This window comes from Neomonachus schauinslandi, chromosome 2 (assembly GCF_002201575.2).
Source record: "Neomonachus schauinslandi chromosome 2, ASM220157v2, whole genome shotgun sequence".
NCBI lineage: Eukaryota > Metazoa > Chordata > Mammalia > Carnivora > Phocidae > Neomonachus > Neomonachus schauinslandi.
Genome location: NC_058404.1, coordinates 95,996,163 through 96,022,416, shown reverse-complemented (window position 1 = coordinate 96,022,416; position 26,254 = coordinate 95,996,163). Strand labels below are relative to the sequence as shown.

The 26,254-nt window shown below is 39.7% G+C and overlaps 1 long non-coding RNA gene across 1 annotated transcript in view; it reads right to left on the bottom strand.

Annotated features, from left to right (window-relative positions):
• The window catches only part of LOC110573017, a 38,942-nt gene extending 14,179 nt beyond the window's left edge, over positions 1-24,763 (bottom strand). The window contains exons 1-2 of the long non-coding RNA XR_002479891.1: positions 24,712-24,763; positions 20,775-20,923 (exon numbers count right to left, since the gene is read on the bottom strand). This is a non-coding gene — a long non-coding RNA (uncharacterized LOC110573017). The remainder of the gene's footprint in view (positions 1-20,774; positions 20,924-24,711) is intronic.
• Between the last annotated feature and the right edge of the window lie 1,491 nt (positions 24,764-26,254).

Genomic DNA, 26,254 nt, shown 5'->3' with positions numbered 1-26,254 from the left:
ATGACTAGATGGAGAAATGGTTTCAAATTAAATTTTGTTTTATGGTAAACATTAAAGTTTGTCTATATTGATGAGAATGATCCAGGAGAGAAGAAACTATTGATTCAGTAAAGGGATAACAGAACAAATTCCTTAAATAGGAAAGAAACATTTCAAAACTTATTGTAAAACCAAAAGATTTCATAATTGACTAATTTTCCTGATTGAAAACTTTGTATTGTTTGAACATTGTTAAACAAGAAAATAGGAGTATTTTTATAATTTTATTACTGAATTTTCAGTCTTGGAATTGTATTTTTTTAATTAGGCATTAAATGTTCTAAGTAGTCTCTCTCTTTTTTTTTTAAAGATTTTATTTATTTATCAGAGAGCTAGAGAGAGAGAGCACAAGCGGGGGAACAGCAAGCAGAGGGAGAGGGAGAAGCAGGCTCTCTGCTGAGCAGGGAGCACCAATGCAGGACTCGATCCCAGGATCCCAGGATCATGACCTGAGCCAAAGGCAGCCACTTAACCGACTGAGCCACCCAGGCACCCCATAGGTAGTCTATCTTCTTAAGACATAGATGTCAACATAATATGTAGCCTTCTATGAAATATTTATTTTTCCAAGTGTCCAGTTAAAGTATAGTAATATCCTTTCACAGTAAATACCCATACTTTTACTGAGGTTTTTAAATTAAATACTACTGTCCTCGGATAAAACTCTCAAAGTAACATCTAATCGTACACATTTTTTTTTTAAAGATTTTATTTATTTGACAGAGAGAGACAGCGAGAGAGGGAACACAAGTGGGAGAGGAAGAGGCAGGCTTCCCGCCGAGCAGGGAGTCCAACGCAGGGCTCTATCCCAGGACCCTGGGACCATGACCTGAGCCGAAGGCAGACGCTTAACGACTGAGCCACCCAGGCGCCCTTAATTGTACACATTTAAAGAGATACTCTAAAGTAGTATGATTTCACCTTATATTTTTTTTCTCAATTGACTAAAGACCTATATCTGATCTTCCTGTATTTTTCACTTAGATTTTAACTGGCAAATGACAAACTAAAATTTCTAAATTGTTCAAAACAAAAGGAAATTCTTAAATATGGGTTTTCACCCTATCATCGAACAATAATGGCTAAGAAAAATTTCCTTTAAGATTTCCTAAGATCAGGGCGCCTGGGTGGCTCAGTCGTTAAACGTCTGCCTTCGGCTCAGGTCATGATCCCAGGGTCCTGGGATCGAGTCCCGCATCGAGCTCCTTGCTCGGCGGGAAGCCTGCTTCTCCCTCTCCCACTCCCCCTGCTTGTGTTCCCTCTCTTGCTGTGTCTCTCTCTGTCAAATAAATAAATAAAATCTTTAAAAAAAAAAAAAAGATTTCCTAAGATCTTTTAGAAAGGTTAAACATAAAAATTTCAGGTGAAAAGGTAAGATTATATCAGCAAATAACCAACCAAGAAACAGGAAGTTATGGAAAATGTCTAGAAACCCATATTTTTTATGTATATAAATATACACATATTTATACATATATTTTGTCTGTTAGCTGAGAGGGCCTGGAATCAATGATACACCAGTAACAAGTATCACATCTAGTGCACAGATCTTGATTTCTTTTCTTTCTTTCTTTCTTTTTTTTTTAAAGATTTTATTTATTTATTTGACAGAGAGACACACAGCGAGAGAGGGAACACAAGCAGGGGGAGTGGGAGAGGGAGAAGCAGGCTTCCTGCGGAGCAGGGAGCCTAATGCGTGACTTGAACCCAGGACCCTGGGACCATGACCTGAGCCCAAGGCAGACGCTTAACACTGAGCCACCCAGGGGCCCTTTTCTTTTTTTTTTTTAACTCACAACCCTGAGATCAAGACCCGAGCTGAGATCAAGAGTCAGATGCTTAACTGACTGAGCCACCCAAGCTCAGGTTTTATTTAAATTCCAGTTAGTTAACATACAGTGTAATATTAGTTTCAGGTGTACAATATAATGATTCAACACTTTCATACAACACCCAGTGCTAATCACAGCTAGTGCCCTCCTTAATCCCCATCACCTAATTTATCCATCCCCCCATCCACCTCCCCTCTGGTAACTATCAGTTTGTTCTTTATAGCTAAGAGTCTGTTTCTTGGTTTGACTCCCTCTTTTTTTTTTTTTTTTTTACCCCTTTGCTCATTTGTTTTGTTTCTTAAATTCCACATGAGTGAAATATGGTATTTGTCCCTCTCTGACTTATTTCACGTAGCATAATACATTCTAGCTCTATCCATGTTGTTGCAAATGGCCAGATTTCATCTTTTTTTGTGGCTGAATAATGTTCCACTCTCTCTCTCTCTCTATGTGTGTGTATACACACACACCCCACAACTTTTCTTCTTTATCCATTCAACAATCAATGGACACTTGGGCTGCTGCCATATCTTGGCTATTGTAGACAGTGCTGCTATAGACATTGGGATACATGTATTCCTTTGAATTAGTATTTTTGTATTCTTTTTTTTTAAACAGAATTTATTTATTTTAAGATTTTATTTATTTATTTGACAGAGAGAGACACAGCAAGAGAGGGAACACAAGTGGGGGGAGTGGGAGAGGGAGAAGCAGACTCCCCACTGAGCAGGGAGCCCGACGTGGGGCTCGATCCCAGGACCCTGGGATCATGACCTGAGCCGAAGGCAGATGCTTAACGACTGAGCCACCCAGGAGCCCCAGTATTTTTGTATTCTTTGGGTAAATACCTAGTAGTGCAATTGCCTGGTTCTAAGGTAGTTCTATTTTAACTTTTTGAGGAACTTCCATACTGTTTCCAGAGTGGCTGCCCCAGTTTGCATTCCCACCAGCAGTGCAAGAGGCTTCCCCTTTCCAATTCCTTGCCAACACCTGTTGTTTCTTGTATTGTTGATTATAGCCACTCTGATAAGTATAAGGTGATATCTCATTGTAGTTTTGATTCGTATTTCCCTGATGATCAGGGATTTTGAGTATCTTTTCATGTGTCTGTTGGCCATTTGTGTGTCTTCTTTGGAAAAATGTCTATTCATGTGTTTGGCCCATTTTTAAATTGGATTGGTTTTGGGGTGTTGAGATTTATTAGTTCTTTATATATTTTGGATACTAACGCTTTATTATTATATGTCTTTTGCGAATATCTTCTCCCAACACCATTTGTCGAAGAGACTGTCTTTTTCCTATTTTATTTCTTTCCTGCTTTGTGGAAGATTAATTGACTATATAGTTGTGGGTTCATTTCTGGGTTTTCTGTTCTGTTCCATTGATCTATGTGTCTGTGTTTGCACCAATACCATACTGTCTTGATCAGTACCGCTTTGTAATACAACTTGAAGTCCAGAATTGTGATGCCTTCAGGTTTGCTTTTCTTTTAGAAACCTATATATTTACCATGAATATCATTCATTCCCATGAAACTCCAAGTGCTGCAACACAAGTAATAGATTGATGTTAATTCCATTATAAAATATAATTTCACAATATAAAAATTTTGTGAGTCATTAAAAAAGATACTGTTAGTGGACAAAATTTGTATGGTTTTGAATTACTTATCAACAGTAACCATTTGTCAAATTTTTTTTTAAGTAGGCTCCACGCATAACATGGGCCTTGAACTCAGGACCATGAAATCAAGAGTTGCATGCTCTGCTGACTGAGCCAGCCAGGCACCCCACCATTTGCCAACTGCTAAATGATCCAACTGGCAAAGGGAGAGGGAGAAGCAGACTTCCAGCTGAGCAGGGAGCCCGATGTGGGCCTTGATCCCAGGACCTGGAGATCATGACCTGAGCCGAAGGCAGATGCTTAACCATCTGAGCCACCCAGGCACCCCGAGAACAAATTATTCTTACTTAGAGTGTTTTGGTACTTAAAAAAAAAGAATACTTTGGTACTTCTATCTGGATGTGGGTCTATATGAGCTCACCTCACAGAAAAAAATCAGGTAAGAACTTAGATATTCAAAGCCACTTAGTAGGGACTAGAAATCTTCAGCTTTTTATCAGTAGTTTTACCTTTACACTGATATATAAAGATATCAAAGAGTTATTAATTGAAATCATATACAGTATGGAAAATGGATATGTAAATATGCATAGAAAAAAATTGGAAGGCTAGAGAGTATCAGGGGAGTGAGAATAGAAGGAAAAACAAATTAAACTTAGCAATCAATGACCTTATTGGTAAAAAATTTTACCATAGTATGTGTTCTTTTTATTTATTTATTTATTTATTTATTTACTTATTTATTTATTTATTTATTTATTTGAGAGAGAGAGCACAAGGAGGGGGAGTAGCAGAGGGAGAGGGAGAGGCAGACTCCCCGCTGAGCAGGGAGCCTGATTGTGGGGCTCAATCCTAAGACCCCGGGATCATGACCTGAGCCGAAGGCAGATGCTTAACCAACTGAGCCACCCAGGTGCCCAGCATGTGTTATTTCAAACAAACATAAAAAAGACAAATGCTGTCATTTTTGTTTTCTTTGTGTTTAATGGCTTATGATAAATTTCTAGGAGTGTGATGACTAGTCTAAAATACCTAAATATTTCTTCAGTGCCAAATCATTTGCCAAACTGGAAAGTATACTTTGAATGTTGCAGATGTAACACATCTTCAAGTATTTATTATTTTAGCATCCCGTCTGGAATTTTGATAAATATTCCTCCTATAAAAAGGTGGCAAGGCCTTTTCCCACAATATAGCTCATCTGCCCTGTTTTCAGCCACCTGTCTTCTAAAGCAGGTAAAACTCAGACATATTGGAAAGTGAATAAAATAGAGAAATAAACTGATGTATTAGTTTTTAAAAAGCTTCCCTAAAACCAGGACAAACCAATCTAATATTTTAAGATTAAAAAAAAGAAACTTGCAGAATTGGTTGCATAGCAGTATATAATACTAAGAAAAATCTTAGCAAAAAGATACATATGTACAAAGGAAAATGTTATGACCCTGAGAATGTTCTTTGTACTCCCAAGGAATTGAAAGAATTTTGAGACTGGTAAAGGATTTTGATAATAGAGCAATCCTGAAATATGTGAAGCAGACAGCTCATTAGTTAAAGAACAAATACTAATCATAAGTAAATAAATTACTTGTTGGGGCACCTGGGTGGCTCAATTGGTTAAGCGGCTGCCTTCGGCTCAGGTCAGATCCCGGGGTCCTGGGATTGAGCCCCGCATCGGGCTCCCTGCTCAGTGGGGAGCGTGCTTCTCTGTCTCCGAGCTCGTGCTCCCACTCTCTATCTCAAATAAATAAAGCCTTAAAAAAAAAACAAAAAACTTGCAATCACTGGTGTTTATATGGTAGATGAAATACAGGCATAGTTAAGATTTTGAGGAGTCTAGGGAAGGAAAAGGACATAGGACAGTATTTCTCAAACTTTTTGGTCTCAGAACTGTTTGTACTTTTAAAACTTGAAGACCTTTTTTTTTAAAGATATATATTTTTTAATTTATTTATTTGACAGAGAGAGACACAGCAAGAGAGGGAACACAAGCAGGGGGAGTGGGAGAGGGAGAAGTAGGCTTCCTGTTGAACAGGGAGCCCGATGCGGGGCTCGATCCCAGGACCCTGAGACCACGACCCACTCTGAAGGCAGATGCTTAATGACTGAGCCACCCAGGCACCCCGACCCTAAAGAGCTTTTGTTTATGAGTATTATATTTATCAATATTAACACATTAAATTAAAATTTAGTATTTTTAAACTTTTAACTTAACAATAATAATAAACCCATTACATGCTGTATTAGATTCCTAGGGCTGCTGGTAAAGAAGCACCACAAACTGGTGACTTTAAACAAAAGGAATTCTCTCGCAGTTCTGGAGGCTAGAAGTCCAAAATTAAGGTGTCTACAAGGCCGTGTCTCTTCTGAAGTCTCTAGGGAAGGAGCTATTCCACGCCCCTCTCCTGGTGGAAGGAGAATCCTTGCTGCCCCTCGGCTTGTGAAAGCATCTCTGCTTCCTTCATGTGGCATTCTCATTTCTGTATCTGCATCCAAATTTCCTTCTTCTTATAAGGATACCAGTTACTGGAAATGGGCCCACTCTATTCCAGTATGATCTCATTCTACCTTGCTTACCCACAAATGTTAATGCAAATAACACTTTTTTAATGAAAAATAACTTTTTCAATACAAAATTTTTTTTTTTAGTGAATAGTGCATTATTTTAGTTTTGTAAATCATTTCACTATCTAGCTTAATAGAAGACAGCTGGGGGCACCTGGGTGGCTCAGTCTTTGATCCCAGGGTACTGGGATCGAGCCCCGCATCGGGCTCCCTGCTCGGCAGGAAGCCTGCTTCTCCCTCTCCCACTCCCCCTGCTTGTGTTCCTGCTCTCGCTATCTCTCTCTCTGTCAAATAAATAAATAAAATCTTAAAAAAAAAAAAAAAAAGAAGACAGCTGGACAGTCTGTCTCCAAATCCTCTTGGTAAGCAAGGCACTGAAGCTCTTGCCTCCTGTAACTTCTATTCTCATGCAACTCAATTTTGCCACTCATCTAGTCAAAGGAGGAGCGGTAGGAAAGAAATCCCTCTCAGGGACAGGCTCAGAAGGCAGCAATTGAGACATTTCCTCTAAAATCTGAAGTTCTGGCTGCAGAAGTATTGTTGGTTTGTGCCTCTAAAGATGCTTTCTAGGGCGCCTGGGTGGCTCAGTTGGTTAAGCAACTGCCTTCGGCTCAGCTCATGATCCTGGAGTCCCTGGATCGAGTTCTGAATCGGGCTCCCTGCTTGGCAGGGAGGCTGCTTCTCCCTCTGGCCCTAACCCCTCTCATGTGCTCTCTCTCATTCTCTCTCTCTCAAATAAATAAATAAAATCTTAAAAAAAAATAAAGATGCTTTCTAGTTTTCTGGCTAGAAAGCTCATGTTTCCAATTCCTGAAAGAGAGTCAATTCAGTGCAAAGCCTGCAGGGATAAGCAAGGCTCCACATAGCAGTGTGGCCCCAGCTTAGATGCACATTTTTACTTTTACAGATGACCTACGGCCAGACTGGTGGCCTAGTCATGTCCTTGCTTCTTGCCCTGAGAAATCCTTCAAGGAGAGGGGGCACGCTTTTGTGCAGTTGCTGTTCCTGCGAGGCCTGTCCTTTTGCTCCCTGTTTGAGTCCTCTTCACGCCTCCAAGCTCAACACCCCAAGAAGAACCTCTGTCACCCCATGTCTCCCATTCTCCCTCCGAAATTGGTGAGCAAGTTGAGGTCTGAAGGGTCAAAGACTCCCCTGTTTTGGCTGATAAACATAGTGGTCTTGCAGGTTACCTTGGCAACGTGTACATTGCTTGTATGGCTGTTATTGTAGTCAGTACAATGGGGGGAGGGCTGGAAGTTGAGTTAATCACCAATGACCAATGGCTTAATCAATTATGCCTAAGTAATGAAACCTCCAGAGAAACTCCCAAGTGGTGGGATTCAGAGAGCTTCTACAAATACACTGAGGTGCTGGCAGGGTGACATGCCCAGAGGGGGCATGGAAGCTCTGAGTACCTCCTCCCCCATACTTTATCCTGTGCATTTTTTTCATCTGGCTGTTCCTGAGTTGTATTTGTATCCTTTATAACAAACTAGTAAGCATAAATAAAGTGTTTCTCTGAGTTCTGTGAACCATTCTAGCAACTTCTCAAACCTAAGGAGGGGGTGTGGTGACTGATTTGCAGTTGGATGGGCAAAAGTGTGGATGGCCTGGGTACCCTACTTGTGGCTGATGTCTGAAGTGAGGGCAGACTTGTGGGAATGAGTCCTTTAACTTGTGATGTTGGACACTAACTCTGGGTAGTTAGTGTCAGAACTGAATTGAATTGTAGGACAATTAGAGAACTAATGGATTGTTGGTGGCTAGTGTCAGAAAACACTCTAGACCTGTCATCAAAAGCTGTCCCAAGGGCGCCTGAGTGGCTCAGATGGTTGGGCATCTGCTTTCGGCTCAGGTCATGATCCCAGGTCCTGCGATCGAGTCCCACATCGGGCTCCCTGCTGGGCAGGGAGCCTGCTTCTCCCTCTCCTTCTGCTGCTCCCCCTGCTTGTGCTCTTTCACTCTCTCTCTCAAATAAATAAAATCTTAAAAAAAAAAAAATCTGTTCCGGGGCACCTGGGTGGCTGAGTTGGTTAATCGACTGCCTTCCCGCTCAGTTCATGATCCTGGAGTCCCAGGATCGAGTCCCACATCGGTCTCCCTGCTCAGCAGGGGTCTGCTTTTCCCTCTGACCCTCCTCCCTCTCATGCTCTCTCTGTCTCATTCTGTCTCTCTCAAATAAATAAATAAAATCTTAAAAAAATAAAAAAAAAATCTGTTCCAAATACTCATCTATTAATGCTGACCTGTAATGAGATTTTATATATTTCAACTTTGAAAATATCTTTTCATACAGATAGGTACTGCATTTATACGCAAAAGCTTTTAATTAAACATATTCACCACCATTTGGAAAACATTTATGGAATTTTATTAGATCCCTCTCTTGATATTTGCCTTTTAGCAATAGTACAAAGTGATGACAGCACCACATATGGTTCTTCTCACAGCGACTCAACTCTGCCTTTGTGGTGCAAAAGCGGCCACAGACAATATGTAAACGAATGAGCATGCTGTATTCCAATAAAAGTTATTTATGGAACTGAAATTCAAACTTCATATAGCTTTTATGTGCCACAAAAAATACGTCCTTCTAACCACTAAAAAATGTAAGAACCATTCATAGCTTGCACCTGTATAAAAATAGGTGGTGGTCAGGATTTGGCCTATGGGCCATAGTTTGCCAAGTCCTGATCCAGAATATCCATGAAACCCTGAATTATTTTCTAAGTAATATATTTTCACTTGTGCTTATTGTCTTAGAATCAAACAGTTAAATAGTAATAAATATGTTTGCTCATATTTAAGGACTATGTAATAATAGTGAAAACATTTTAAGTCAGAAAAAGAAAGCCAATAGTCTTTCTTACCCTTTGTCTTACCAGTGTACGACTTGGTAATGTTTTTAGTCATTTGAAAAAATAATTGGCTTAGTTATTCAGAACTTCCAAATATTGACACCCCTCATTAGACAACATCAAAAGATATATTATTGAAATCACTACTGATCTCATCAGTAAAAAGTCTTTAACCATGGGAAGCTGTTGAGCTCATGCTGTAGTTACATGTTTTCCAAATTCCAATTTTCTCTTGATAGCTTGAATTTTATCACTGGCAACAAATATCATCAGTTGTTTCCATTGACATGACAGGTTCACTTCATTCATTTCTAGGAAAATGTCTGCCAAATTATCTAAGCATGAATAAACCTAGTCTGGTGTCAGGTGTTCTTTCAAGTACAAATGGGTTCCATGATAAAAGGAGCTAGTCCACTTACAACTCAATCTCAGTGCTTTTCTTCAAGACAACCATCATACTTTAATATACAGCAGGAATGAGTTATGTATACTTCCTATTTCATCACACAGAATATTAAAAGCCTCACATGCTTAAGCTTTAATCGCATTAGTAATTTTTACTGTTCCACCAAGGACATTCTTAGGTGAAACTTGCAATGTTTGTTTTTTTCACTACGAGTATGTGGCAGAAGAATACAATGACTGCTAGTATGGTTTGGTGTCATTGGCTTGATTTGTGCTGAGTGGCCAGATTTATCCACCATCGCTTTTGTGCCATCCGTACAGATAGCAACAAGGGAAAAGGCAAATAATATCTTCATATTATTATGAAAATAGTTTTGACCTCGATCTTAAAGATTCTCTAAAAGAGTGTCCAACATTCTAAGGGTTTAGGGAGCACAGTTTGGAAATCTGCTAACCTAAGAAACAGTCTCGGGTATCTCTACCAACAATTAATGTTTAGGTAAAGAAGAATTAAAGAGGTAGACTGAGAAGTGGCTAGAAAGGCAGGAATTAAACAATGAGAATGTGATATCATGGAGGCACGGAGAAAAGGAACAATCAGGAACTCTTGGAAAAACAGAAACTGTACCACAAAAATCAGTAGCTATGTATATATGAATCTCACTCAAAGGTAGTGCGAATTTATTATCTTATACTGATGGAATCTGAAATATGAATCCATTTGATCTTGTTTCTAGGAGATAATGACACTGAAACCATACAGAAGGAAATGCAATCCTAGCACACCATATCATTCTGCAGTGAAGAGTATCTACACACTCATAAAATAAAGCTGTTTATGGATTCTTAAATTTTAGAACGAATCTATGAACGAAGCATAAAGAAGCACATTATGGTTACATAATAGATATAATGATCACTTTTGACAATGTAAATGAAAGGAAGAAATATTGTCCATAATATGTCATACTCTCAAACACTGCCAATGGAAGTGTAAATTAGTATAAAAGTTTGGAAAATGGTTTGGCAATATCTAGAATGAATTAAGACATCATACTCTATTATTCAGAAATTCAAAATGATACAGTACTTATAGTATGATTTCATTTGTATATAGTTTAAAAAAACTAGGCAAATCTATGGGATACATTATTAGGTGATAAACCATAAAGAAAAGTAAGAAAGTGATTTCCTCCTTAAGAGGGGGGGGAAAGTGTTGTGTATAGGAAGGGACACATGGGGGTTCTAATTTTTTTTTTTAAGATTTATTTATTTGAGAGAGAAATAACGTGCTTGTGCACACAAGTGGGGAGAGGGGCAGAGGCAGAAAGAAAGAATCTCATGCAGACAACCCTCAGAGGGCAGAGCCCCATGTGGGGCTTGCTCCCATGACCCCAAGATCACCACCTGAGCCAAAATCAAGAGTTAGACGCCCAACCGACTGAGCCACCCAGGCACCCTTGGGGGTTCTAATTCTTAACTGGGGGTAGCCATTCCATGGTTGTTCACTTTACCCATTAACTTGTACATTTGTGGGTTTTTACTTGGGGGGGCACTTTTCTGTGTATGCTTTATTTCACAATAAAGAAGGTTAAGATCTTAATATAAAGAAAACAAAAACTGGAAGATAGAACAAAGGGTTAGGTCATATATTCTCACTCTACAGAGTGAGGATATAAGAGATTCTATCTAAAACTGATAGAATAGGGATGCCTGGGTGACTCAGTCGGTTAAGTGTCTGCCTCTTTTGGCTCAGGTCATGATCCAAGGGTCCTGGGATCGAGTCCCACATCAGGCTCCCTGCTCAGTGGCAGCCTGCTTCTCTCTCTGCCTGCCGCTCCCCCTGCGTGTGCTCTCTCTGACAAATAAATAAAATCTTTAAAAAATAAAAAAATAAATACAATTGATAGAATAGTGGGATGCCTGGGTGGCTCAGTCAGTTAAGTGTCTGCCTTCTGCTCAGGTCATGATCCCGGAGTCCTGGGATCAAGTCCCAAGGCCGGCTCCTTGCTCAACAGGGAGCCTGCTTCTCCCTCTGCTTGCCGCTCCCCCTGCTTGTGTGTGCTCTCTCTCTGATAAATAAATAAAATCTTTTAAAAAAATAAAAAATAAAATTGATAGAATATTCAAGTAAACATTCAAGTATGTTATTTAAAGTAAACAATAGAAAAAAACCCACAAACATCAAAAATAGAAAGGGAACAGAGGATGGGTTCATGTGAGTGTGTTAAATCTTTATGTTTTATAGTGGCAGGTCAAAGATGCTGACTTTAGGGATTAGGACTCAGTAAGGGAGAGCTTTTTTTCCATTAAATACTATAAATAGGGCGCCTGGGTGGCTCAGTTGGTTAAGCGACTGCCTTCGGCTCAGGTCATGATCCTGGAGTCCCTGGATCGAGTCCCGCATCAGGCTCCCTGCTCAGCAGGGAGTCTGCTTCTCCCTCTGACCCTCCCCCGTCTCATGTGCTGTCTCTCTCATTCTCTCTCTCTCAAATAAATAAATAAAATCTTTTAAAAAAATGTTTTAAATACTATAAATAATATTGTACCATTTGGATTTACCATTTACACAGATTAATTGGATTGAAAAACAAATTACCACAAGCTACTTTTTAGTATTGCTGAACAAGTTTAAGGAAAAGGAAAAGCAGTATAGTATAGTGGTTAAATGAACTACAGAGAACTACAGAGCAAGACTGGTTGGGTTTAAATTTTTATTCTGTCACTTTCTATCTGTATGATCCTGGACAAACCATTTTCCCACTTTGTCTCAGTGTTCTCATCTGAAAGTGGAGGAAATAACCATCTCTATTTTATATCGCTGTTTTGAGGATTAAATGAGTTAACATATGCAAAGCACTTAGTGTCTACTATTTATATGTGTGTGTGTGTGTGCGTATTCTAACTATTAGCTATCATTGAGTACTTAATTTTGATAAATGAAGCTGGAGGAAAAGAAAGATGAAGACTGAAAATCATCCTATGGGTTTATTAATATGTAGGTCATAGGTCACTGGTACTTTTAATGATATGGTTGAGTATGGAGTCAGAAGCTAGACTGAAAACAAAGAAGAAACAAATACATACTTAAGTATTTATAGGAAAATTTTATGATGTCTAGGATTTACTTTAAAATATTCCAGGAAAAAACAATAACGTGTGTGTGTGTGTGTGTGTGTGTTTGGAAGTTGTAGTAGGCAGAAAATAACAGTTCCCTAAAGATGTAATCTTTTGAACTGGCAAATGTGTTACCTTAAAAGGCAAAAGGGATTTTGTAGATGTGCTTACATTAAGGATCTTGAGATGGGGAGATTATCCTGGATTACAGGTTACAGATGGTTCCAATCTAATGGTATGAGTCCTTCAAAGTGGAAGAGGGAGGCTTAAGAGAGAGGCAAAGGGAAATCTGACTATAGAGGAGGTCAGAGGAATGTGATGTGAGAAGGACTTAACCTACCATTGCTGGCCTTGAAGATGCAGGAAGGGACCTCCGGCCAAGGTATGTGGGCAGCCTCTGGAAGTTAGAACAAACAAAAAAAATGGATTCCCTTCCTAGAGGCTACATAAAGGAATGCAGCCCTGACAAACCTTGATTTTAGCCCAATGAAACCCATATTGGACTTCTAACCTACAGAACTGTAAAATAATAAATTTGTGTTGCTTAAAATCACTAAATTTGTAGGAATTTGTTATGGCAGCAATAGAAAACCAATACAGGGGTGTATATAAATGAAACAGAAATGGCAATGTGGTTAATTGTTAAAGTTGGATGATAGGTAAATGAGAATTCATTCCAATATCCTCTCTACTTCTGTTTATGTTTGAAAACTAAATGAGAAAATAAAAGAATATATCTTCTCTTCAATGATGAACTTACAGAAATTGATGCATTAAACATAAAATACAAGTTACTGTTCTTCAATGAATAATGTTACTATTAAATGAATTAGATTCTGGTCTTCACTGATCTACATATCCTTTATCTACAGGCAATTTTTTTTTTTATTTGTCAGAGAGAGAGAGAGCACGTACGCGTGCATCCAAGCAGGGGGAGCGGCAGGCAGAGGGCGAGGGAGAAGCAGGCTCCCTGCTGAGCAAGGAGCCTGATGCAAGAGTCGATCCCAGGACCCTGATTATCATGACCCAAGCGGAAATCAAGAGTTGGACGCTTGACTGACTGAGCCACCCAGGTGCCCCCCACTTTTTTTTTTCTTAACTCCCTCCTTCTTCCCAAGGGTAATTACTATCCTGACTTTTAACACTATGATTTTTGTTCTTTTTGAACTTTATGCAAAGTTAGCTTCATATAAATCATAGTGTATTGGTTTATGTCCTCTATCTTTTTTGTCTAACAGTTTAACATTATGTCTATGATAGTCATCATATTGTTGCTTATATCTGTAGTTTCTTCATTTTTCAAAACCATATAGTATTTCATTGTATAACTATGCCACTATTTATATATTCTACTGTTGATGGACACTTAGGTTATTTCCAGTTAAGAGTTATTATAAGGAATGCTGCTATGAACATCTCGCTCATGTCTTTTGGTGCATGTGTGCACACATTACTGTCGGGTATATACATATAACTAGGAATAAAATGGCTGGATCAGAGATGTTTTCATGTTCAACTATAGTAAATACTGCCAAACAGTTTCCCAAACTGGCTGTACAATTTATATTACAAATGTATAAGAGTTCCCATTAATCCCCATCCTCATCAACAATTTTGGTAGTGTCAGACTTTTTTTTTTTTTAAGCCATTCTGATGAGTTTTGTCATTGTGGTTTTAATTTGCATTTCCCTGATTTCTAATGAGGTGGAACATGATTTTCATAAGTTTATTCCTTAAATTTTTAGTCTCTCAGATTTTATACTTAGGGTGTACCACTTGCTGTTAATTCTCCAATTTTTCTCCTACTTCATTACATACTAAGAAGATGCGGCAAAGATCCTATACCCACACCCCTATCTCAACCCCTATCTCAGTTATTCTAGGTAGAAATTTAGAACTTGACTACTTTATTTCCCACATCTATTAGATCAGCAAGTTCTTTTAATTTCCAAAATGAATCTTAAGTCACTCTATTGCCATATTGTAGAACCACTACTTCAGTGCAGACCTTCATCACCTCAATCCTGGAGGACCACAACAGCTTCTTGGTTTTTCGTATTTTGGATTTTGCCACTGACTACCCCCCTTCATTCTCCATATTGCAGCAACAGGGGTATTAATTATTAAAACTTTTCAGTGGCTTCCTATTGATCTGAGAATAAAATTCAAACTCTGCCATAATCTAGAAGCCCCTGCAGGTCTGCCTTAGACTATCAGCCTCATCCCTAGGCATGCTTTGTTTATGTGCTAGCTACAGGCCTCTTTCCAGGCCTTGGTGACCACACACACCCCAGCTTTGTCTTCTTTCAATCCTTTAACAGGAAGCTCCATCTGATGAGGGAGCAGAAGGCAAGCTGAGGACAAAGCACAAGCTGACACCCTCCAACGGCCCCCACCTCCAACTCCCAGGTGGGATCTGTGTGACGTTCCTCAGGCACTCCGGCTGTCTTAAAGCTAAGGGAAGGAAAAAACAAATAGTTGACTTATAGAGATTATAGTCCAGCAAGACCTGAGTCTCCCTCAGTTTACAAAATGTCTTCGTGATTTACAAGAAAAAAGCATTATGAATAACCTAACTTCCAGAAAGAAACTCCCAACTGTCTTAATGTTAATGCTTTACCAGAGGGAAAAACAACCTTAACTTGACAAAGGCAAGGCCTCCAATATCTTGTAGGTCCTCTTTAGCATACAAAAATTCTTTTGAAAACATCCCTTTTCCTTACCACCAACTCCCAAGTATATAATCAGTCACCCCTCCGAACCCTGGTGCAGCAGCTCTTTCTGCCCTTGGGTCCTGTCCCCGTGCTTTAATAAAACACCATTTTGCACCAAAGATGTCTCAAGAATTCTTTCTTGGCCTTGGCTCCAGACCTCACCTCACCAAACCTCACCTATATTCAAAAACTATATCACATTCATCTTAACAGAATACTTGCCCCATAACTTGTTCATTTTCATCCTTTAATTCTCACTTTAAATTTTACCTTGATTTGTTTTCTTCATAAGTTATCAACAATCTGTCGTTACTGAGTCTGTTTTTTGTTAGTCTCTAATAAAATAAAAATAATAGTAATAATAACAATAACGATGGCTTGTAGTATTTGCCAGGCACCACTCAATGAATTTTAAATAAACTAACACTTTTAATTCTCACAACAACCATACAAAGTAGATATAATTATTATTCATGTTTTATAGATGGGGAAACTAAATCACAGAGAGGTTAAGTAATTTGCCCTTTTGGTGTTAGGAAGTGGCAGAGCTGTCATTTTGATGTGGTTTCAGAATACAGGTGAGGTTTGGTGGGGTGAGGTCCAGAGCTGGAGCCTATGACCAAGAAAGAATTCTTGAGACATCGGTGCAAAATGGTGGTTTTATTAAAGCACGGGGACAGGACCCCTGGGCAGAAAGAGCTGCTGCACTGGGGTCTTGAGGAGTGGTGATCATATACTCAGGAATTGGGGGAAGTAAGGAAAAGGGAGGCTTCAAAAGAACTTTCATATGCTACAGAGGACCAACCTACAAGATACCTACAAGATATCTGAGGCCTTGCCATTGTCAAGTTAAGGTTGTTTTCCCCTCTAGCAAGGTATTAAGACAGTTGGGAGATTCCGGGAAGAATGTCGCTCATGTCCTACCCAAGAGTGGGGGGTAAGGGGAGGTTGCAGGGTATAAGCCTATGCTTCGTCTTCAGCTAGTCTTCTGCTCCCTCATCATTTCCCCCCTGAACAATTTGACCCTTAAATCTTCAAAGTTGTTGAGGTGGAAGTCTCATGTTCTGTAACTTCTTCCTGCTGAGTAGGGGCATAGAGATGTCCCTACCTATGGGTCAATACTGGTCACTTGGAGAACATATGGGGGAGTTACAAAAGGGGAGGTGGCTGAATCCAACGTGGTCAACATGTATGAATCTCCTTGAATAGAAGGGATCATCTGTCAGCTAGAAGTGATGGCAGTGAAGGAGTCTTGGCATGAGGCAGGGAGACACCAGAAATGACAACAAAATAACGTTAATATTTTAATAAGAAAGAGAAATCTGAATAAAAGACCTTTGATAATTGATCTTCAATAATTTTCCTCCAGTCGAGGAGTTTAAAGCAATCACTAAAGGAAAGAGAGATCATTTAAAGCACCAATTTGAGTATTCATGTCAGTTAGAAACCTAGAAATATCTGTGGTAATCTAGAATGTATACACAGCATTCTGTTTTTATTACAGCGCAAGTTTTGTAAAACTGCGTCACACATTTGTATTACTTTAGTATTTAATAGAGAAATGCTGTATTGAGTGTCATCTAGGGCTTTGACCATGTACTAAGAGCTTCCATGTGCCAAACAACATCCTCCAGTCTCAAAGAGGTAAAAAAGATGGATGTTAGGTGGTCATACCAATGAGACACAGAACATGTCCACCGTTGTTTTAAATTTGGAAGGTTAGCTGGGTTGGTAATGATTTTAATAATGCATCCATGCATCCAGGCCAAACCCAGAGTACAGTGGCCTATCCAGCCTGGGGGAAGCTGTGGACACAAGTTAAGGGTCATAGAGCCATTGGGTTCCAGTCAGGAGCCACCCATCCAATACTGGGCCTCCTTAAAGTACAGTCAGGATTTCAAGGGCTACTCAAGTTTTCGAAGTCCATCCTTTGAATTTATATAATAATTTCAGGCCCATATTTGATTGGGGAGTTATGGCTTGATAATAATCCCCTTTTCTTTAAATTGCTCCATGGGCATATAGGACTAGTCAGTATACATATTAATTTTTAAGGCTTTGGCAATTGCCAAGCACAAGTGAGCACTATAGCATACCTAGCTTTTCTTACCCCTCTTTTCCATGAAACTATTGCCATTGGTAAACCAACTGTCATCTCCTTTTTTAATAGGGGCATCTTAAATCTGGTTGACTAGAATAAACTAGATCAATAATCTCTGAATAATTATGCTCTATAGAAGTACAGTGGTCAGGTCCAGGCATTAGGGTAGCTGGGTTTAAAGTCTGACAGGTTTTAAGTATATTTCAGACATATCTATAAGCATAACCTGGTATTTAATAAGTCAGCCTCCTATCATCTATTGGTGGCCTTTGGTCTCTAAGACACTCTGGACCTGATGTGAAGTCATTGCAGTCAAGGACTGTCCCATAGTGAGTTTTGTGGCTCCTACCAAGAGGACTGTTGTATGCTTGGCTAAATCTTTTGTTTGCAATAGTACCTCAATAGAGGTGGCTTTTAGGATAAATATGACTACAGGATAATACCATCAAGAAGACCTCTTTGTTGAGGTAAAGCATCAATATCCTAATTACAAGTAATCACTGGCAAGTAGGAGAAAACAAGTAGGAGAAAACTCAAGAAATAAGGGCATCCTCAAGTGCATCATCCAGTCCAATCATAAAGAAAGTGGGGTCATCCATTATCTCCATAAGTCCATAGTTAACGCTATGGAGTGGGGTATACTCTGGCTTTTAAGGAAAATTTTCATTATCCCAGCCACACAGAATTGGTCAGGGTGTTAGTTAAGTTATATAATCATTGGGGAATTAATCCAAAATAACCATACGCCCATGGGGTCCTGTTATCCCCACAGAATAACAAGCTCTTGCTTGTTATTAGGCAGTTAAAGACTGCCTATACATGAGCTACTGTGTGGAAATAGAAAAGCTATTTCTCTGAAGTTTACCTCAAGTTGTCTAGCTTAAGCAAACAACATTTCAGGACAATCAAAACTAGGATTTAACATCAACAAAGGTGGGTTATTGAAACATAATTTCTCTCTAAAATAACCCTCATTTTCAGAGTCAGCCAAATCAATACTAATGTTTGCAAAACAAGTACTAATTTTAACAAACTTGGCCTAATTATTTATATAAGCTCGGCAAGAATAGTGATTGATCATATAGATCTTTTAGAATCTGCTTTGCTGGAACTTTTATAAGGAATCTCTAGATTGAACTTTTAGTAGCCTCTCCAGGCTGGAAGCCAAGCCAAGTACTTGCCATCAGACATGCCTGTAATACCTGTAGATGTGGGGAGATTCCTCTTCATGAGGTCCCCAGTATATCCTGAGGTTCCTGTACCTGCCAGGAATTGACATTCTTTACTCACCTGGTGAGGCAGCTGGGAACTCTGTAAGGTATCAGGCCAACATTTCCAAGGGGCTTTATGGCTCTTTCATGAAGTCAACCCTAGTTCCTCAAAGCTGTCTGGTCGTACTTGAGTCTATGCATGCCTCTCTCAAATATGGCATTCCAGTTAAAGCCTTGGTAAAATAACCAAAGTTTCCAATGGTGTCCTGTTACAAGAACAGATTCTTATTGAATTTATGCAAATGACTATGATTGCCGTGGAAGAATATTTATTTGAACTTCAGAAGGTTCGGATAGAAGTTAAATGCGTCAATTTGTTTACAAATGAATATTTTATCATACTTTTGTAAGCCATAGATATCTTGAGAGGAAGTTTCCCTAATCTGGGAGAGCAAACATTAAAGAACCAGCAATGTTCCAAACAAGAGTCACAAAACTATAATCATCTTTTTAGTTCATTTAGTCCCATGTTACTAATTCTTGTTTAATTTGAATGCAGCTTTAGTTAGTTCTGGAAATTCTTACCCATTTCAGTTTTAATCTTAAAGATATCGAATACCTGTATTTGTCCTGAAAGTCCTTTTTATGAATTTCCTTGAAGATGGAACAATAACTATAAATGACAAGACTCAAAAATGGACATGATTAAAGATCTGAGGTTACGGGACGCCTGGGTGGCTCAGTCGGTTAAGCGGCTGCCTTCGGCCTGGGTCATGATCCCAGGGTCCTGGGATCGAGTCCCACATCGGGCTCCTTGCTCAGCAGGGAGCCTGCCTCTCTCTCTCTGCTTGTGCTCTCTCTGTCAAAAAAAAAAAAAGACTTTAAAAAAAAAAAGATCTGAGGTTACAACATGGCTGGCAAGGCAATCTGGTTATTTCTGTGACACACGACACTTCAATAATCAAAATATTAAATGATAACCGTATATTAAAACACTAAAACTTTAGGAATTACATATTATCTCTAGAATAGTTATAGCATTTACCCAAATGTAACCTAAGGCTTATCATTTGTTTAACAGTACTTCCGGAATAACGTAATGTACCAAATAAAAAGGCCTAATGAGTTAAAGAGACTTCCATTTATAATTTAAATCTTGTGAAAATTGTTGAAACCTTAGAAAGTTTAAGCACGTGCCTAAACAGGATTACAGAACATTACAAAAATTATTTTTATTTAACCAAGGTGACAAGAGATTTGAAAGGCAAATCTGTAGGGTTCTATAGTTGTTAGCAAAACTTAGCTCCTTAATACTGAGAAGTTTTAACCAAGTGATCCAAGACCTGATAATGACAAAACATAGAAACTGGTTTTCTGGACAACCAAAAGAGAAAAAAACCTTTGTTTATATTCTTACCAAGAGCAGACCAGTAATTCAAGAAAACTTTGTTTTTTGAACAGAGAGAGAATTTCAATCTTATACCAGTATACTTTTTAAAATCCCTTCATTTCAATCTTCATCCATCCTGATCACCCCTAAAATTCCTTTCCAAAGATTTCCCTTCACAAACCTTCTACAACTTTCCTTTGCATTCAGATTTTGTCAAGCCATTTCTCTCCAACCGACCATCTTTTTTAGGACAAAATTACTTACATTTACCTCCGTGTATCCTTCTTACATATCTCCTACTTTTCTACATACAGAGTTGTTTCCCTTATTCCCATCAGTCTTCATTACATTTAGCAGAATTTTGCATTCTTAGAAACCTTAGTCTCCAGTGAAGACTAAGTTGAACCAATTGTGAACTGTTACACCAGAACTTTTTCAATAGCAAATGTCAATCAGTTAAGCACAAAGCATGTCTGCCAACAGACTTAAAATATCATTAGTTTCTTGCAATAAGTAGTCAAAAGCACAAACCTGTATACCTACAATCAGTAATCAATGATTTAACACTTTATCCTATTTGGAAAAGACCTAGATGTCCAATGAATTTAATCCCATTTATCATCCAAGCAAAACTTTAAAGTTTCAGGTTACCAAACACTTTGAAAACTATCTTAACAGTTACCCATGAAAACTTTGAGTCAGACAAAATTAACCATCATTTTAAGTCATCTTTTTGCTAACAAACTGCAACAGAGTTAACATGGGTTTATTTGACCTTCAGCAAACCTCGATAGACTAAAAGTTTTACCTTTATTGCTGATAACTTTAAAGATATGTCTATCTTAATTAAACCTTCAAACTTAAATTAGTTTAAATACTGAATATATTCCACCTGGGCTCACCCCATTTTCATTTTTACCTGAGACACTGGTGGGGAAATCTGGAGTGGGTGGTATTAAGTCCAGGGGGTGCTCTTCTTGCCCCTTGACAGCGAAGGGAGAAGGAGCCATGGTGCCTAAGGCACTGAGGATGGCCTAGAAGCCAGTTAGGCAGGCCAGACCCAAGGTACTGCAGAAAGAAGGGGGAGGGGAGACAGAAGAGGCAAAGTGTCGCCAGAAGGCAGAGAAAGGGTTCCAGGTTCTAGAGCTCATCAGCTCCAACAGAGGAACAGACACCATGTTTTCCCACCAACAAGGGAAACAGGAAGTCCATGTGGGGCCAGAGAAGACAGGGAATTTCCCTGAAACAAAGGGAGTTTCGGCAGCTGCTTGGGAATATTCCTTAAAGTCCCCGTCCCAAGGTAGAATAACCACAGTTGGCTCCAGTTACAGCCATTAACCCAGGAAATGAGTGAGGGAGAAGCCCCCACATCTATTTAGGAAGAAGAGTGAGAGAGTCAAGAGTCCCCTTTGTCTTCAGCTAGTCTTCTGCTCCCTCATCAATTTGAACCCAGATAATCTAGTTTTAATCATTGTGCTACTGTCATTTTTTAAACTGTAGGTTACAATCTGTACCTGTGCCATGAAACTAATTTAGTGCTTTTAAAAGAAGTGAAATGGAACAGATCATATAAGAATGTATTCATTTAGTAAGGATAAGTTGTGGTTTGTAAAACCTCTGGTTCAATTGTACATATCAACTCATGAGGTATGAAAGCCACTGCACAATGCATTCTGCCTCTCTGTGTAAGTCCCTAAATTGACCAGTTCACTAGTGTATCCCCAGAGTCCAGCCTAGTTTTCAGTGAACATTTATTCAACAGATTAAAATAAGCCACAAGTATTAAGAAGCTGTGAACTTTTTCTTAATTTCTATACATAGCTTCTTTTTTCTTTTTTTTTTTTTAAGATCTTATTTATTTATTTATTTGAGAAAGGGAGAGAGAGAAAGAGAAAGCCTGAGACAGGGGAGGGTCAGAGGGAGAAGCCGACTCCCCATGAGCAGGGAGCCCAATGTGGGACTCAATCCTGGGACTCTGGGAGCATGACCTGAGCCAAAGGCAGATGCTTAACTGACTGAGCCACCCAGGTGCCCTGAAAGCTAATTTTTTCTGATGTCAACCACTGAAGTTCATCTGAACTTGAATTTAAAGATCTCATCTTTGGGCGCCTGGGTGGCTCAGTCGTTAAGCGTCTGCCTTCAGCTCAGGTCATGATCCCAGGGTCCTGGAATCGAGTCCCCCATCAGGCTCCCTGCTCGGCAGGAAGGCTGCTTCTCCCTCTCCCACTCCCCCTGCTTGTGTTCCTGCTCTCGCTCTCTCTCTCTCTGTCAAATAAATAAATAAAATTAAAAAAAATAATAAAGATCTCATCTTTGTTTTGCTAGCATTAGAGGATTTCTTCTTCATTAGCGCCCATGGTTCTCGGTCACGCCGCCTCGAAGAATGAAGAGGTAGGCCAGACGAAGAACCGCGGGCAGCAAAGCAGAGTTTACTGAGTGATAGCAAAGTTTATTGAATGATGGAATACAAAGCTCCCAAAGCGGGAGGGGACCCTAGAGGGTTGACATCAGAGGTTTTTTTTTTTTTTCTTTTGCCATCAGAGTTTCTAAGTGTAGGGGTTTTTTATGGGCTTGTTGGAGGGCTGTTTTAATCTAATTAACCTGTGCCTGTCATCCAATCATTTTTGTTATCTCTCTAGCAGGTGGAAAAGGGTGGAGGGCTCCTTCCAGGGTGGTGTAAAATCTTTTTAAGGGTGGTTTTCTCTTGGTGGGGGGGTCCTTGTCCCTGCCTGCCTTTCTTCCAACTATCCTTTATCATTAGTATTTATAAGGCTATACTAATATTAAATGTAACTGCATAGTAGGAAGAATTCAGACAGATTACACCTTATTGTTTGAAAGTCCTGTTCTTTGAAAACTGGAAAAGAAAAAGTTACGCTTCCTTGAGCTTATAAGTTTATTTTTATAGTATTTTTCAAAAAGATGAAATATTACTTCCTATTACTTGTGTCATTACAAGTTATTGTAAAAGAAAGAAGGCTAAATAGTGTGACAATAGAGTTTAGAATATCAACCTTAGCTATTATTGGCTGAGAGTTCTTAGACAAGACACTTCTTTTTAGAGTTTCTACTTCTGTTACACTAGTCTATTAAAACCTACCAAAAAGTAGAGAGCAACCCACTTAAGAACATCTGGTTGAAAGGTAGCCTAGATTTGTTTTGAACCCATGTTTGCATAGTGAGCACAGTGTTTTTACCTATTTGTATGATACAGTTAAGTAAAAATAGAGCAAAAATTAAAAAATTTCTAAAGGTACTTTTATTTTCACTGTAGCTAAGATTGATACTTATTTACTGAAAAGAAGGTACAAAGCATTTCAAACACACATTAGCACTGACCCTGCCTTGAAGGTTAAAGATAATTGGAAGTATGAAGTACTTATCTGAGCATTCAGCTCACAATGAAAGCTATTATTCTGATAAACAGGGCCCAAGGCTCTGTTAACTTGGAGGTAAGGATGGCTCAGAAGGTCTTCCTAAAAACCCAATCTTTTTGGGGTGCCTTGGTTCCTTTGAACCAAGTAACTTGTCCCTCCAGGCTAGATGGGGACTCTATTAAAGGGCAAATGATCCATAGGAAGATGGATAATGATTTGGCTACAAAAAATAAATTGAGCCAATCTGTCTTGATTCCCTGATTTTGAACTAAGAAGCAGAGGAAGAATCTGGCAAGTAGCAGCAGAGGCCAAATGACTTAACATAATGGAGTTTCAGCAAAGGCAAATTAGGTCAAAGTCCCATCAAAAATTGGATGGGGGCACCTGGCTGGCTGCTGGTGGAGTGTGTGACTCTTGATCTCAGGGTTGTAGCTTTGAGTCTCACATCAGGTGTAGAGATTACTTAAAAATAAAATCTTTAAAAAAATCAGATGTAAAGCTTAAACTGCATAATTTTTAGAATAGAATTAATAAAAGAGTGATTTACAGAGGTGCAGTCCAAGACTCAGGAAAACCAACAGAGAAAATGCAATATCCCAAGGACTAGCAGTTACGACTAGGCCTGAAGGGACAAAGGGAAGAATTGGAGAGATTAACTGAACAGAGGGTTCTGCAGTTCGTCCTGGGTGGATATGGAATTCACCAGCTTGGGGAATATGGACTTTGACCTCACTATCTTCTGGCCTCCTATCTCTTCTAGATACTTCCTACTGCCTGAACCCCTGTGAGATACCAAGGACTGTGAGGGAATCCATCAACGCAATCTGTACAGGTCAGCCCTGCCTGGCGCAAGGGCAGGAAAAGGGTGGAGAGGCAAGTAGAAGATAGGTGAAGTTGTTTCCAAGAGGCAGTTACGTGGAAATAGGAGCTATTAATATGTATTTAAAGGAGGGACAACAAATTGCCAACTCCCTTCGCTGACATTAGCGGTACCGCGTTACAGTGATGATTCCCAAGTACCAACCGTTGAATTCTTTTTTTTTTAAGTTTTTTTTTTTTTTATGAGAGAGAGCAAGAAAGCGCGTGCGTGCACACAGTCAGGGGGAGCAGGAGAGGGAGAAGGAGTAGCAGGTAACCTGCTGAGCAGGCAGCCCGATTCAGGGCTCAATCCCAGGACCCTGAGCCAAAGGCAGACACTTAACCGACTGAGCCACCCAGGTGCCCCCCAACTGTTGAATTCTTTAGAGACCTTTCTGAGTACACATTTACCTTCCAGTTCTTCTCTTCCTGCAAACACAACCTATTTCCAAGAAAGCCCTCTGTGTTTTTTCAAGAAAGCACCTTTACAATTCTTCACTTCAAAACAAAACAAAACAGCAACAAACAAAACCACCAACCACGGTTAGGTAGCCCATATGAATCTAACTTTGGAAAACCATTCTATAACCTTGTATTCAACAGAATCAGTCTTTAATTCACTTGTGTTTAAATAGATGGTGAAGAGATGCCTGGGTGGCTCAGTTGTTTAAGCGTCTGCCTTCAGCTCAGGTCATGATCCCAGGGTCCTAGGATTGATTCCCAAAGTCTGGCTCCTTGCTCAGAGGGGAGCCTGCTTCTCCTGCTGCCTGCCACTCCCCCTTTTGTGCTCTCTCCCCCCAACTCTCTCTCTGACAAATAAAAATCTTAAAAAAAAAAAAGATGGTAAAATAGAATGTGTTCTCTGAGTCACATCCAGCTTGAACTTGTTGCTGAGCTTTTGTAAACAAAACCAGCATTGCCTGGCAGGACTCCAAAAGGCTGATTAATAACAGGAAGAGCAGCTAGTTGATAGTTAACGAAACAAAGCTTTACCAATAACGGGGCTAGTAAAGATGGCGCCTCCTTGGGAATATAGGTAAGTACAATACTTATTTAACTGGTAATGAGGTTCCGAAAGTTGCTTAGGGTCAGATAAATTGGAAATCAGTGATACGGAGAACAAGAAAGGTTTTATTTATAACTGTTGTATGAATAGTTTACTAACCTTAGGGAAATAAAAAATTATGCCTAGTACAACTTCTGAGTAAATAAAAACATTAATCTCGAGTTTAATGTGATTGAAGCGAGACCCCTGGAGAAGAGTCCTGTATAAACTCTCTGCGTAGTTTGGCAGCCCTAAAGGAAGCTAGGAGGGACCCACTGCCAAATGCATACAAATGGTGGACACAGATATTTTTTGGGGGGTGTCCCTTGGTGAAAAAATATTCACTGGGTCAAATCCATTTTCAGCGACCTTGCACAGGAACATAAACATTTAGTGACTTATAAATCCACGCTCATGAAATCAATATTATCACTCACTGAATTTCAGTGCCAAGTATAAAGCTCTTACTGGAGTTAATCAAAACATATTTGTAACTTTTAAACATATATCCATTCCAGGAAAAAATATTAGGAAACATGGTTAATTTGTAAACAAGTGTTATCTCTACAAATTAAAGGAACGTGTAACAACAACAAGAAGTTGGCGAAATATTAATCATTTGTTTTACTCAAGAGCACTTTAAAAATATTTCAGTTCGAGGGTGGAAATGAAGGCGGGTAGTGCACTAAACCAATTGCCTGGGGAAAGGTTTCATAAACAGTTACCTACAAATTACACAATTTACATTCTGGACGTGGCTCAGGATTAGAAGTGATCGAGGTGCCCCAAAACCTCAGGAGGAAACTTTTTCACCGGGAGAAGCGACTCACACAAAGGCAAAACGGCCCCGTACGGGACCCTGGCTCGTAAGGAAGCGGCCCGGGGTCGTCGGCAGAGACCACCCCTCCTCGAGTCAATTTCGCGTCCTGGCCTGGGGCAAAGACACCCCCTCACCTGTCAGGCGCCACGTGCGTAGCCCGCCCCGCCCCTTGCCCGCACCGGGCAGAGCGCAGCGCCACTGCGCGGCGAGTCACAGAGGCCCCGTGAGCGCCCCGCCCCTGCTCCCGCAGTCCGGGCCGCCGTAGCCCGCGAGCTGCGGAATCGTCCAGTTCGCCCTCC